Below are 15048 nucleotides of genomic sequence, written 5' to 3'. Positions count from 1 at the left end.
TATATCTCACCCTACCTAACACATATATTATATTATTAGCTAAGAAGGTCTCTTTGGGTTGTTTTAGGGCGGGCCCATACCTTAGTGTCCTAGCATGAAGGAATCACATCAGCATACACCAGCTCTCTCTGCATGTGCACCGCATCAAGTGTGTTAACAATTCTCGTGCAAAGCAATATCAATCCCGCCTCAAGCCCAAGTTGGCAAAGGCTGCACTTGTGTTATGACTATGAAGGCGTGGAGATCAGACCTCATAACAATTCCATATCGTGTTGCTCCTGAAACTTCAGCACTCTCCGTGCAGACATGGTTTATTAAACAAAACTGATATCAGAGCAATAACATATTATTCTCACATACACCACGGCAAACCACTAGGTTGAAAGCTAAGTCAACAATTAAGGGTCGTGTGCAGAAGTTGCAAGAAAGGAAAAATGGCGTTTAAATCTCAAATGTACCTATGCTAACTTAACACGATATAAGGATATATAGGAGCTATACAACACTACAGCTTCGTCATGCTCTGGCGCCGAGTCTGGTGGAGCTGGACCAGCTTCCAGACTTTAGCCCCGTGGAGGCTAAGCTTTTCATGGGAGACCTAGGGGATAAAAAAGTCTCGAAAATCTACCAAACACTGGTCGCTCACTGCTCCTCTTCCCTGGTGTCGCTGAAGGCCTCTTGGGAGGTGGATGTTGGTCCGCTGGATGAGGATGACTGGAGAGAGGCGTTGGAGTCCCCCCGGGGCGCAGCTATAGCAGTGCGGCTGCGATTCATACAATATAAATACTTACATCGGGCCTATTACACTAGAGAGAGACTGTGGAGGGCGGGCCTGATTGCTTCCCCTGATTGCCTGCGCTGTGGGGCTGAGAGAGGCACATTGGTGCACACTGTGTGGTCGTGTGTGGGCCTGGTCCGGTTCTGGGGTGGAGTGTGGGACTGCCTGTCGGAGGTGCTGGGATGGGAGCTACCTCGTACACCTAGGTTGGGTCTTCTTCATATCCTGGATCAAGTGGGTGGTAACATTTATAAGCGCCATCTCCTTCTGTTAGGCCTTGTTGTGGCCAAGAGGGATCTGGCGAGGGCCTGGAAGAGTGACCGCGCCCCCCCGCTTAACGCTTGGAAGGCGGGCTTAGACTTCCTCATGGGGCTGGAAAAGCCAGTGTTTGAGGCCAGGGGCTGCCCTCGGAAACATTACAAGATCTGGAAGCGGTGGGCGGACTATAGAGACCTGACATTGGATCCTCCCGCTGAACCGGATGATGCTCTGTCCGATGATTGAGACCTCGGGGCCTGGAAAGTTCCAAGACACCTAGTGTGTTTCCTCTTGTATACTGCAGCTGATTGTGATCACGTGCATCGGGTTAGGGTGGGATAAGGGGTGGGTAGTTGGGACTGTTGCAGTTGTGGGGGGGATAATGGGGCGGGTAGGGGTTAGTCAAAGGTTTGAGCCATACGTATATTCTGCTGTAATTTGCATATTGACGTGCTCTCCTGCTCTTGGAGAGCTGTACACTTGATTTGCTTGAACTTCTAATAAATACGGTTTTGAAAAAAAAAAAAAAAGGAAAAACCAAAAAAGATGTGCGACAGCCCACACAGGGAGAAAAGAAAGAAGAAAGAAGTTATTAAGATGATGGAGATATCAGAGAGAAAACAACAACAATAGCCCAATTAATGATGAGAAATCAACGATTGTTCCTTGTGCCACCTGTTTGTCCAGCAATGATATCTTTCAGGGTTTGTTCTGCCAGTGTCTCCGAGGTAAAATACCAATTTTGACCCTGTGAAACCACTTTCAGTTTGGCAGGGTTCTGGAGAAAAGCGAGAGCCCCAGCTTTCTAGAAGGGTGTAATCAGCTGTCGTAGCCTCGATCGCCTCTCTACCGTGGCATGTGCAAAATCTGGTTTTGCAAAAAATGAGAATTTATCCCAGCACCTTTTTTTGTTCGGGCGGGCAAGGTCATAGATCGCTTGCCGGAGTGGAAAATTGCCAAAAAATATCAGTATGACTCTGGGAAAAGTTTGATCGGTGCGTGGACGTCTGGGTAGTGAAAGCAGGAATCTATGTACACGCTGGATTTCTTTGTCCCAATCCCACTGCGCCAGCTCAGGAAACGCATTCTTGAAAAGGTTAATGATAAATGCACGTATGTTCCTTGCTTTGCTGTTTTCGGGAATCCCAAGAATTTGAAGATTATTTCAGCCTTGGCGGTTTTCTGCCTCTTCCACCTTCCACATGATGTCAGTCACCACGTCACCTGTGTCTTCAAGACATCCACTGTATTTTCCAGTATCTCTGTTCGATTCTCCACCATACTCATTCTTTCAGCAATTTCAGTGGAGGTCTTACCAATTTTTCGTACAGAGCCCTGTAGTTTTTTCGCAGCCACGCGGGCGAGTCTGTTTTCCGATTTGACCTCACTCTGGAATGCACTTAGTGACTCCAGGATCATTGCTAGTGTAGGTTCAGATGTTTGTGCAGACTCCTTCAGTGTGTCCGCGCCTTCTTGGAATCATTTGTCGGTGCTCGTCCAGACACAAACCCCCAGTTGGGAGAGCGGCTGGGTATCAGAATAGTCCCATCGGAGATCGGGTTCTTCCTCCGTGTCCTCCTTCTGATCAAATTTCCTCCCTTCTGAGGCCCTTTTAGATTTTTGCCCTCACATTGGCTACCATTACTGTCGGAGGTATCAGCACAGCCGTCCCCACTGCTATCACTATGAGAGCCCGAGATTTCAGAGCCATCGGATTCCTCATTCAATGAAAAAAAGTTCTCGGTGGAATCCGGAGACATATACCCCTGCTCAGTGTTATCGGGGGGGGGGATACTAGCGTGCCCTTTGATTGTTCATCTGGAGATGGACCCCCTTTCCCGGGCACACAAGTGACAGTTTCGTCCCTCTCAGTTTCTGTATTGGTGGTAGCCTGTAGCCCGTTTTTAAAGCCCCCCTGCTCTGCTTGTAGTGGGTTAACTGTAGTGCCATTTGAGAGTAGTACTGTGAACTCGCTGCTAGAGCTCCAAGATAAAGGTGCTTCAGTAGTTTCTGGCAAGTTGTTTCTTTTCTCCTTCCCCCGGATTCCTTTTGTCACCAGTCACTAGATCTAAGTCTGCATTTGAGTCAGCATTGCCTTTCTTATGAAACAGTTTAGTTAGAACATTTTTTTTTTCTCCACGACGGCAGACTGGTCACTTATAGCGGGGGAATTAATGTTTTTGCTATCAAGGGGTTTGCTGTTCTTAACGGAATTCACGCCGGGTTTGGCTTTCCCCGCCTCCGATTTAGCCTTTGTCTCGGACCGCGGAATTGCTTCAGGAATAGGCACTGTGGGGTGGGCTTTGCTCCGTGCTCCGCCTCTGGCTGCTGCCGGTCTCGTGCACGCTTCCTTCTCTTTGGCGTCTTGGTTGCTAGGCCACCTGGATCTGCACACGTCGATTTCGTTCCAGCCAGCGAATGCAGTAAGGAGCAGCCGAGCCAGCGCATCCCAGCGCGGGCTATGTGACAGGTTGCTTCGGCGATCGGCCAGGGGGGTACCTCGCTCCACGCTCGCTCCCCGATCGATTGAGTGCCAGTGAAGCCCTTGGCGCCAGCGAAGCCAGCATCTATCACCTGGGCGCATCTCTCGGATGAAAGAACTCCTTTAGAGGGACGGGGTGGTGTGGAGGTGAATACTGAGGTCTCACTCAGCCGCCATCTTGGCCTCTCAAAAAAAAAAGAATTCCACTGATTTAAACTGTAACGTTATGTTTGTGCTAAGTGGCAGTGCATATGCACTCAGTACTTGGATCATGACCGCCTACCTGAATCCAATACATAGACAAAGATGATACAATGTGGCTCATAGATGAACCAGGGTAATAATTGAGAAAACCTTTGGATTTCTAAAGGCTAGATTTCGCAGCCTATTTACAACTGATGGTACTCTCCAACATTTAGGCCCAGATCTCTGTACTGGGGTGAATGTATGACATTGTTCTGCATTCTGTCCATCAACTGTTGTTTTTGCACTCTCAACATTTGTAAAGTCAATCTTTGCAAGCAAGAACAATCCCTGGTCCACTAATCTTGATGCCGGAGAGGAAACAGTGCAGACCTCAGTGGAGAATTGGGACCCAGATATCAACAAATACACAACTATCAGATTGGTATTAAAAAAGTAACTGCACTTCTGTTCACGTGAAATGGACACTAAAGTGCTACAAGCGAGGGATCTACACGTTTCCCTAATGACGCCCTAAATACATCAGACATGCAAACCATGCCTTTACCAGGCATTTGGAAAATATGGTTTAAATCACATACTATGGGCAATACTTGTGCCACTTCCAACTAAGGAACTCATCCCAGCCTGGTAATCAATTGAAAATATTACACATCGCAGATTGTGTGACTACAGAAGGGAATCACTAGCTCCTATACTATTTTGTTGTCCAGAACTGCATTTTACCCATCGTACTCTCTTGATGCAAATTTTCAGTATGGCACTAGCATTGGTTAAAGAGGCTCAACACCTCTTATTTACCCTGGAAATTGTGCCAAATTTAGGAAATGTATGCAACAAGCCTGTCCACAGTTATAAGGCAAGCTGCCAGAAGCCCATGCCAAATGGCTGGTTCTTGCCCTGCCCTGTAGTAGGGAGCAGTCAAGTGCACAATAGAATCAACTCCAGCTATACCAGTCTTTGGGGCACCAGGCAACATATTGGAATACTTTGATCTCTGCAATGGAAAATGTGTGTGCTTTGAAATACCATGTGATGTTGCACTGAAACGTTTTTATCCTTTTTAATTACTACACCAGAAATTAACTGATTTAAAAAATATCCTGTTTGTTCCACTCAGAAGTTTTATCTTTTTAATAATTTTGCTCCAAATTAACCTATTTCAAAAATGCTCTTACATTGCCCATATTCTTAACTTGCGATTGAGGCACACCAGTAATGGTTTTAATACAACGTATACTAAAGTGCTTACTCTCCAACATTTTCCTAAAGTGGCATACAACACTGTAGCAGCTTGTGCAGTGCAACACAACATTGCAACTAGAAAAGGTATTTCAAACCAGCCTGAGGTTAACAGCTCAGGTGAAGAAGAATTTTGACCACACAACCCAATCCATGATGTCACATGGCCTGCAGATGGGAGGGATTACCAAACATACATTACAATAACCTTTTTCAAAGGTAAATGAATTTAGTATAATGTATAGTAATAAAATCTCATAGTCCAAGCATAGATGAGTAATTTTTATCCACATGTTTTTTCATAGGAAAGGGAAGGAATAAAATTTAAATATACCACACTATTTAGTTAACAATGTAAGCTACAAATACAGACATTTCTTTTGCTTATCAGTAACATATTTTGATATTGCTTTCTTAAATTGCTAGGAGTTGGTTTGTAAATATTTGTCCCTGACATGTTGTCTTCTCTTTCAGAAGTCTGTCTATGAGTATGCCTACATCTTACCACATTAGACAGAGACAAACTACAGTGGCTGTAGTGTTTGCATAGTATGCAGCAATTCCAGTGATGGTGTAAGTTGCTTGAGGCCCTTACCTACATCTTTGCTGCAGCATGCCATTTTCTGTTGCATATGTGTGGTTCTTTCACCCAAAACCCCCATTACGGTAGCCAATTTCTTAATATTCTTATTATAATATTGCTTTCTTAATACTACATTGTGATATATTTTATTCTGTTGCTGAATCTCCTCATGAATTGCCACACATAATGACTTTAAAATAATGTAATGTCAACAGTAAAATTATCAATGCTATTAAATATGGCTGTCAATTCTTCATTAATGTTTCTGCCAGTGATACTTAGAGAACCAAATTGTTCATTTTTTACATGCAACATAGATTTTTCTATCTGCACATATTTCTCTCTTGTGGGTGTTGCACCTGCCTCATCATATGTGCAGTAGTTTGTGCGCTAATAATATTAATCTTTGCCTTCCAAGTCTTTGGATGTAGAGATTTGTTCAATCAATCAATCAATCAATCAATCACATTTATAAAGCGCGATACTCACCCGCTAGGGTCCCAAGGCGCTGGGGGGGTGGAGGGGAGGGTGCTGCTACTGCTCGAAGAGCCAGGTCTTGAGTTGCTTCCTGAAGAGAGATGGTCCTGGATCAGCCGTAGGTGGGTGGGAAGGGAGTTCTATGTCTTGGCCGCCAGGTAGGAGAAAGATCTTCCTCCGGTGGTGGTTCTGCGAATACGTGGGATGGTGGCGAGGGCGAGGCTGGCGGAGCGGAGCCGGCGGGTGGGTGTGTAGAACGTGAGGCGGGTGTTGAGGTATTTTGGGCCCATGTCGTGAAGAGCCTTGTGTGCGTGGGTGAGGAGCCCGAACGTGGTCCTCTTGCTGACGGGGAGCCAGTGCAGGTCTTTCATGTGGGCGGAGATGTGGCTGTGACGGGGGATGTCTAGGATGAGTCAGCCGAAGCGTTCTGTATGCGTTGGAGTCTTTTTTTGTAGTTTGGCTGTGGTTCCAGCGTAGAGGGCGTTCCCGTAGTACAGTCGGCAGGTGACGAGGGCCTGCGTGATCGCCATTCTGGTGTCGGTGGGGATCCACCAGAAGATCTTTCGGAGCATGCGCAGGGTGTTAAAACATGATGACGAGATGGCGTTGACTTGCTTGGTCATCGTGAGGGTGGAGTCCAGTATGAATCCCAGGTTGCGTGCATGGTCCGTGGGAATGGGGGTGGTGCCCAGCGCAGGGGGCCACCAGGAGTCATCCCAGGCGGAGGGGGATGGACCGAGGATGAGGACTTCTGTCTTGTCCGAGTTCAGCTTCAGACGGCTGAGATTCATCCATGTCGCGACATCTCTCATACCGTCCTGGAGGCTGGCTCTAGCGGTGGTGGGGTCGTTGGTGAGGGAGAGGATCAGCTGGGTGTCGTCAGCGTAGGAGATGATGTTAAGGTTGTGTTGTCCTGCGATGGCTGCGAGGGGGCTCATGTAGATGTTGAAAAGGGCGGGGCTGAGCGAGGAGCCTTGGGGAATGCCGCAGATGATCTTGGTGGCCGCTGAGCGGAAAGGAGGGAGGCGGACCCTCTGAGTTCTGCCGGAGAGGAAGGAGGTGATCTACTCCAGAGCTTTTCCTTGGATCCCGGCGTGGTGGAGGCAGGTGGTTAGGGTGTGATGGCAGACTGTGTTGAATGCGGCCGATAGGTCGAGGAGGATGAGGGCAGCAGTTTCCCCGTTGTGGAATAGGGACCTGATGTCGTCGGTGGCTGCGATGAGGGTGGTCTCAGTGCTGTGGTTGGCTCGGAAGCCGGACTGCGATGAGTCGAGGGTGGCGTTTGTCTCGAGGAAGGTGGTCAGTTGTTTGTTGATGGTCTTTTCGTTGACCTTAGCGGGGAAAGGGAGGAGCGAGATGGGGCGGGAGTTCTTGAGGTCCGTGTGGTCCGCGGTGGGTTTCTTCAGGAGGGCGCTGATCTCTGCATGCTTCCAGCTCTCTGGAAAGGTGGCAGATCCGAAGGAGTTGTTAATGATGTTCCGGAGTTGGGGGGCGATGATGGAGTTGGCTTTGTTGAAGATGTGGTGAGGACAGGGGTCCGCTGGGGAGCGGGAGTGGATGGTGTTCATTACGTGGGTGGTGTCTTCAGTGCTGGTAGGGTTCCAGGCGTAGAGGATGGTGGTGGGAGGCGTTGGTGCGGTGGTTGGGTCCGTGGTCTGGGTGCCGAAGCTGTTGAGTATGTCGGCGATCTTGTGGTGGAAGAACGAGGCGAGTGAGTCGCAGAGGTCTTGCGAGGGCGTGATGTCGTTGTTGCTGGCGCTGGGGTAGGAGAGCGCTTTGACGATGCTGAATAGTTCCTTGCTGTTGTGGGTGTTGTTGTCCAGTCGTTCTTTGAAGGCTGTCGTTTTGGTGGTGCGGATCAGCTGGTGGTGTTTGCGGATAGCGTTCTTGAGGGCTGTCATGTTTTCTGTTGACTGGTCGTGGCGCCAGGCTTTCTCGAGGGTGCGGCAGGATTTCTTGGAGTCCTTGAGGTTGTTGGTGAACCACGATTCTTTCTTGCTGCCGGGTCTGCTGGGAGGGTTCTTCAGTGGTGCAAGGGCATCGGCACAGTTGGTGAGCCACTGTTTGAGGTTGCGGGCTGCTTCGTTGGAGTCCGTGGTGGGGGTGGGAGGGTTCTGGCTCAGCGAGGTGGTGAGCTGGTCGGTGGTGATCTTACTCCAGCATCTGCGGGGAGCCTGTTGCGGGTGGTGGCGGGTCGTGGTTTTTCTGAAGTTGAAGTGGACGCAGCTGTGATCTGTCCAGTGTAGTTCGGTGGAGTGGCTGAAGGAGATGTGGTTGCTGGAGGAGAAGACTGGGTCAAGCGTGTGGCCGGCATAGGTGGTGGGGGTGTTTACCAGTTGTTTGAGTCTGAGGTTGGCGAGGTTGTCCAGCAGGGTTGTGGTGTTGTTGTCATTGTTATTTTCCAGGTGGAAGTTGAGGTCACCTAGGAGGATGTAGTCTGAGGAGGTGAGGGCAAGCGGGCTGATGAAGTCTGTGATGGCTTCGCTGAATTGTGTGCGTGGTCCCGGGGGTCTGTAGATGAGGGTGCCTCTGAGGGTGATCTTGGGGTCGGTGTGTATCTGGAAGTGAAGGTGATCGGCGGTGGTGAGGATGTCGTCGGAGTTGGTCATGATGCGAATAGTGTTTCTGTGGACGATGGCGATGCCTCCTCCGGTTTGGTTGGCTCGGTCCTTCCGGGTGATCTTGTAGCCATCCGGGATGGCTATGGCGATGTCAGGGGCTGAGGAGGCGTTCATCCAGGTCTCCGTGAGGAAGGCGACGTCCGGCGCTGTTGTGTCGAGAAGGTCCCAGAGTTCGACGGAGTGCCTGTGAATGGAGCGGGTGTTGAGCAGGATGCACTTGAGGTGGTTGTTGCTGGTGTCTGGTCTGGCAAGTGCGGTGCAGGTCCGGAGGCAGGTGAATTTGCAGGCTTGGCAGGTGAAGGGTCCGTGGGTGCGTTTCAGGTTGGCTCAGTGGCAGGCGGGGGTCCGGTCGGTGTTGAGTGCGTGGAGGGTGGCGGTGTCGTAGCTCCGTCGGGTTGGTTGGCAGCGACGGGGGCCAGGGGTCCTGGTGCTGGGCGCGGTCCAGGCGCGTACGGGGGCAGACGGGCTTGCCTTAGGCGTGCCTTTGGCGCGCCAGAGGCACGCCCGCTGCGCGGCCGTGCGGTGGCCTCCATAAGTGGGAGGGGGATGTGGGGTCAGCTGGGAGGCGGGAGGGCAGGACAGCCAATGGGCACGGGGCGGGGCCGCACGGGAGTCAGCGGCGGGAAAACAGGGGAACAGCGGAGCGAGGGTGAGAAGGGAACCAGGGGCGACAGGCACACGGGGGTACAGGAAAAAAACGGAGAGCAGGCACTGGCACACGCGGGTACAGAAGTGAAGAGGTGGCAGCAGTCACGCAGGGAGGGTCTCCCAGGTGGGGACTCGGGCGGAGCAAGGCGGGGGGTCGGCGCAGGTCAGCCGAGGCAGCAGCAGGCCACTGGCAGGAAGGAGGAGGTCACAGGCAAGGCTCAGGTGGCCCTGCAGCGGTGGGGAAGCGACCTACCCGGAGGGTCAAGGGTCGCTGCCTCTATCACGCAGCGGCCGCCTTTAAATGGGGTCAGCTGGGAGGCAGGAGGGCAGGTCAGCCAATTGGCACGGGGGACGGGGACGCACGGGAGTCAGCAGCGGGAAAAAGGGGGAACAGCGGAGCGAGGGTGAGAAGGGAACCAGGGGTGACAGGCACACGGGGGTACAGAAAAAAATGGGGAGCAGGCACTGGCACACGGGGGTACAGAAGCGAAGAGGTGGCAGCAGTCATGCAGGGAGGGTCTCCCAGGAGGGGACTCGGGCGGAGCAAGGCGGGGGGTCGTCGCAGGTCAGTCGAGGCAGCAGCAGGCGGCTGGCAGGAAGGAGGAGGTCACAGGCAAGGCTCAGGTGGCGCTGCAGCGGTGTGGAAGCGACCTACCCGGAGGTTCAAGGGTCGCTGCCTCTATCGCGCTGCGGCCGCCTTTAAATGGGGTTAGCAGGGAGGCGGGAGGGCAGGACAGCCAATGGGCACGGGGGGTGGGGCCGCACAGGAGTCAGTGGCGGGAAAACGGGGGAACAGCGGAGCGAGGGTGAGAAGGGAACCAGGGGCGACAGGCACACAGGGGTACAGAAAAAAACGGGGAGCAGGCACTGGCACACGGGGGTGCAGAAGCGAAGAGGTGGCAGCAGTCACGCAGGGGGGGTCTCCCAGGAGGGGACTCGGGCAGAGCAAGGCGGGGGGTCGGCGCAGGTCAGCCGAGGCAGCAGCAGGTGGCTGGCAGGAAGGAGGAGGACACAGGCAAGGCTCAGGTGGCGCTGCAGCGGTGGGGAGGCGACCTACCCGGTACCATGTCATACAGAAGGAACATGTGTAGAAGGTCTTCTTGTTCAACTTCTGGGAGGCACTCTTCTTTAACAGACTGTAGCAGGACTTGTAATATCTATGGGCAGAGGAACATCAATTATGGCACTGTGTTGATCCTCAACTTCATTCTGAATATCCTCCTTATGCCCTCTGATATGTTTGCCTCAATATCTGTAGTGAAAGGATGTAACAATAATATAATTTTAATATGCCGTTTATAGATTGCTCTTTTTCTCACTAAGGACATAATGTTTTTATGGGTAATACGTGTTGGTACTTTAAAAGGTAAAACATTTGTTACTGTATTAATTGGTGGACAGGAAGAAATTATATTAAGTATGTATGCTGTACAGTGTTTTCCTTTAATATAGCAAACTTTAATAAACCTTTAACAAAAGAAATGCATTAGTTCTAAGGGACAGCAAACCGCATGATGCAATTCACCATGCAAACCAAAGAAAGCCTTCTACATTTGCTGTATGACTTTTAGAAATTAAAAATAATATTCAAATGTAATGTTGCACTTCGAATAAACAAGAATATTTTAATTCACAACATTGTACGATTTTTTGGGTTTGTAGGAATTAACCTGAAGGTGGGTGAGGAGGTTCAGATGTGTCAATTGAAGTTAGACCTGATGAAGACTGTGATGTCAAAGTACTCTCAATTACCTCATATGAAGACGGGGTGGTGCAAGCTTCCATCCTACAACTTGAAAGCTTCTCCTCTATCCTGTAGCAAATGCCACCTTTTTCTGATTTCAGCTACACTGTTGTTGTTACTCCCACTGTACTTATGTGTTCTTGAATTCTGCTCCAGAATTCATTTTTTGTGGTGCCTCGAACTGTTAAAGATGTTTTGACAAAAAGCTGTTCATTTTTAGCCGCGCATTCTTTCCCAATTTTCTCTATTTCTTCATCATAAAATGTCTGCTTCCTTTTCCTCCCTGACTCCTCTTGATGACCTCCTGTCTTGTCATTCTTATAGACTGAAGCACATGCCTAGTTCATCTTTTCTGACAGCTCCTGTGGTTTTCATTGTGAATCAATCAATCAACCAATCAGTAAATTTGTAGAGCGCGCTACTCACCCGTGAGGGGGTCTCAAGGCGCTGGGGGGGGAAGGTGCGCCGCTACTGCTCGAACAACCAGGTCTTGAGGTGTTTGCTGAAGGTGAGATGGTCTTGGGTCAGTCGTAGGTGAGCGGGGAGGGAGTTCCATGTCTTAGCTGCCCGGTAGGATAAAGATCTTCCTCCGGTGGTGGTTCTGCGAATCCGTGGGACGGTGGCGAGGGTGAGGTTGGTGGAGCGGAGATGGCTGGTGGGGGTGTAGAACGAGAGACGGTTGTTGAGGTATTCGGGACCCATGTTGTGGAGCGCTTTGTGTGCGTGGGTGAGCAGCCTGAACGTGATCCTCTTGCTGACGGGGAGCCAGTGCAGTTTTCTCAGGTGGGCGGAAATGTGGCTGTGGCGAGGGATGTCGAGGATGAGTCGTGCGGAGGCGTTCTGTATGCGTGGAAGGCGTTTCTGAAGTTTGGCTGTGGTTCCTGTGTATAGGGCGTTCCCGTAATCCAGTCGGCTGGTGACGAGGGCCTGGGTGACCGTTTTTCTGGTTTCGGTGGGGATCCACCGGAAGATGTTTCGGAGCATGCGCAGGGTGTTGAAGCACGAGGACGAGACTGCGTTGACTTGTTTGGTCATCGTGAGGGAGGAGTCCAGGATGAATCCCAGGTTGCGTGCGTGGTCTGTGGGTGTGGGTGCTGTGTCCAGCGTCGTGGGCCACCAGGAGTCATCCCAGGTGGACGGGGATTGTCCGAGGATGAGGACCTCCATTTTGTCCGAGTTGAGCTTCAGATGGCTGTGCTTCATCCATTCTGCGACATCTTTCATTCCGTCCTGGAAGTTGGGTTTGGTGGTCAGAGGGTCTTTGGTGAGGGAGAGTATCAGTTGGGTGTCGTCGGCGTAGGAGATGATGTTGATGTTGTATTTGCGTGCAATGGTGGCGAGGGGGCTCATGTAGATATTGAAGAAGGTTGGGCTGAGCGAGGAGCCCTGGGGTACGCCGCAGATGATCTTGGTGGCTTCGGAGCGGAAGGGAGGGAGGCGGACTCTCTGGGTTCTGTCGGAGAGGAATGATGTGATCCAGTCCAGGGCCTTTCCTTGGATCCCAGTGTTGTAGAGGCGGGTTATTAGGGTGCGGTGGCAGACGGTGTCGAAGGCTGCTGAGATGTCCAGGAGGATGAGAGCGCCTGTCTCTCCGTTATCCATCAGGGTCCTGATGTCATCGGTGGCTGCGATGAGGGCGGTCTCGGTGCTGTGGTTGGCTCGAAATCCGGACTGGGATGGATCGAGCGAGTTGTTTTCTTCGAGGAATGCAGTCAGTTGTTTATTGACGGTCTTCTCGATGACTTTAGCCGGGAAGGGGAGAAGAGAGATGGGGCGGAAGTTCTTGAGGTCTTTGGGGTCCGCTGTTGGTTTCTTCAGAAGGGCGTTGATTTCTGCGTGTTTCCAGCTTCTAGGGAAGGTGGCTGATGTGAAGGAGCTGTTGATGATGTTCTGGAGGTGGGGTGCGATGATGGTGTCGGCTTTGTTGAAGATGTGATGAGGGCATGGGTCGGATGGGGAGCCGGAGTGGAGGGTGTTCATGACGCGGATAGTGTCTTCCGAGCTGATGGGGGTCCATGCGCTGAGGCTGTTGGTAACAACATGTTTCCTAATTCTGATGTCCTCCCTGCATGTCTGAGCAACATTTGAAATTTGGGATCGCAAAAAATTGCTTTTCGCAATTCTGTATTTTAGGAAAGCAAATCTTAAGAAATCGGTAAATTACACATTTTGCATCTGAGCCTTACTGCCAACTAATTTTAAAATCTTGTGTACGACAGAATAGATAACAAGTATTGACAATACCAATAGGCTTATAACTGAAAGTGTGACTTTGGTCATTGGTGCCTTCAGCCTTTAGCTTTGTACATGCTGTATGTGAATCATCGCTGCGCGTATTCATTCATCCACCCACTAACCCATTCTTGGATTCACTGACTTATCCATCCATGAATAACTATACACACAAACTCAAACATCATATTAAAGGTTAATAAAATGTTAATACATTTTAAAAAACCATGACCGCCTAAACATGGCAGGCATACGCTTCCAATACATAATAAAATGATACTTAACCACAGTCAGCCGCCTTGCAATGATATTGTACAATGTGTATTATTGTTTTCACGTTGTAACATATCCACTAGGATTAGAAACAATGACTGGTAAAAGAATGATAAACTAAGCAAATGCCTGGCCAAGATGGTCTCTGAATAAACATTGCAATTGGAGGCCATCTTGTAGTGGGATTGTTCATAATGTATAATTGTTACACCGATCCTAGAAAGCGGACAATATGCTTCTAAATGTCGCAGCCACCTCGGGACTGTAAAACATTGATACCCTATAGAGAAAATCTTTCCAAGGTGACTACCTTGTTTAGAATCAGTGGCACATAAATGTTCCCACATGACAAAGACTGTGGTACAAGCACTCTTTTTAGAACCAAAATACACAAATCAAATGACCTGGGTGGTGGGCGCAGGAGCGCCTTGGTTTAACGACTCACTGAGGGCTAGGAAACAAGTTCTTCGGAAGGCGGAGAGGGCCTGGCGAAGGGACTACAATGCGGCGGCACATTTATTGTATGTGCAGGAGCTTGCTATATATAAGAGAGCGATCCTTGTACGCAAGGCAGACTTCTTCGAGACAAGGATTGCAACAGCCCAAAACCCCCAGAAAGAACTTTTAAAGTGCTAAACTAAGGAAGAACAGGGAACAGAGGCCCGAGTTTTCTCTTGAGGACTGTCATAAATTCCTTGAATTTTTCACCAACAAAATTGAGGAGCTCTTACTTGAAATCTCGCGCTCCCCTGTGTTAGAATGCCCATTGCAAATTATCCCATGCAGGCCTAAAATTCAGGACCCCATGAATAGTATACCCCTAGTTAAGAAGGAGATGCTATTTAACTTAGTGGGGAAGGTGAAGTCGGGCTCCAAGGTAGACCCTTGTCCCCCTAGCGTGTTTAAACAAGCCATGCCAGGGATGGAGGAGGATGTGCTAAACCTCTTAAACAAGTCACTGGAAATGGGACGGGTCCCGACCATGCTCAAAGAGGCGCGGTTGATTCCATTGCTTAAGAAGCCCGGAGCGGATGTTAAGATTTTAAAGAACTTCAGGCCCATCTCCCAGTTGCCGTTCTTGGCGAAGGTACTAGAACAGCATGTATTGACACACCTCTCTAGGCACCTGGAGATCAATGATCTGTTAGAGCGAAATCAAGCTGGTTTTAGAGTACATCACAGTACGGAGCTGGTGATGGTTTCCATTTTGGATGAATTGAGATGTAGAGCTGATAAAAAGATCCCCAGGGCCCTGGTGCTGCTTGATCTCTCCGCGGCATTCGACACTGTGTGTCACAGTCAACTGCTGTCGCGTGTGAGAGATCTAGGCATCGGGGGAACCGCACTAGGTTGGCTTACTTCTTTCCTGCAGGATAGATCGCAGAAAGTACAGCTTGCAGACCTAGTATCAGCAGCAGTGGCCATCACCTGCGGAGTGCCACAAGGGTCGGCGCTCTCTCCGCTCCTTTTTAATATTTATCTCCAGCCTCTGATTTCAGCGCTCAA

The sequence above is a fragment of the Lissotriton helveticus genome, chromosome 6 (genome assembly GCF_964261635.1).
Source record: "Lissotriton helveticus chromosome 6, aLisHel1.1, whole genome shotgun sequence".
NCBI lineage: Eukaryota > Metazoa > Chordata > Amphibia > Caudata > Salamandridae > Lissotriton > Lissotriton helveticus.
This window is presented reverse-complemented; position numbering follows the sequence as displayed.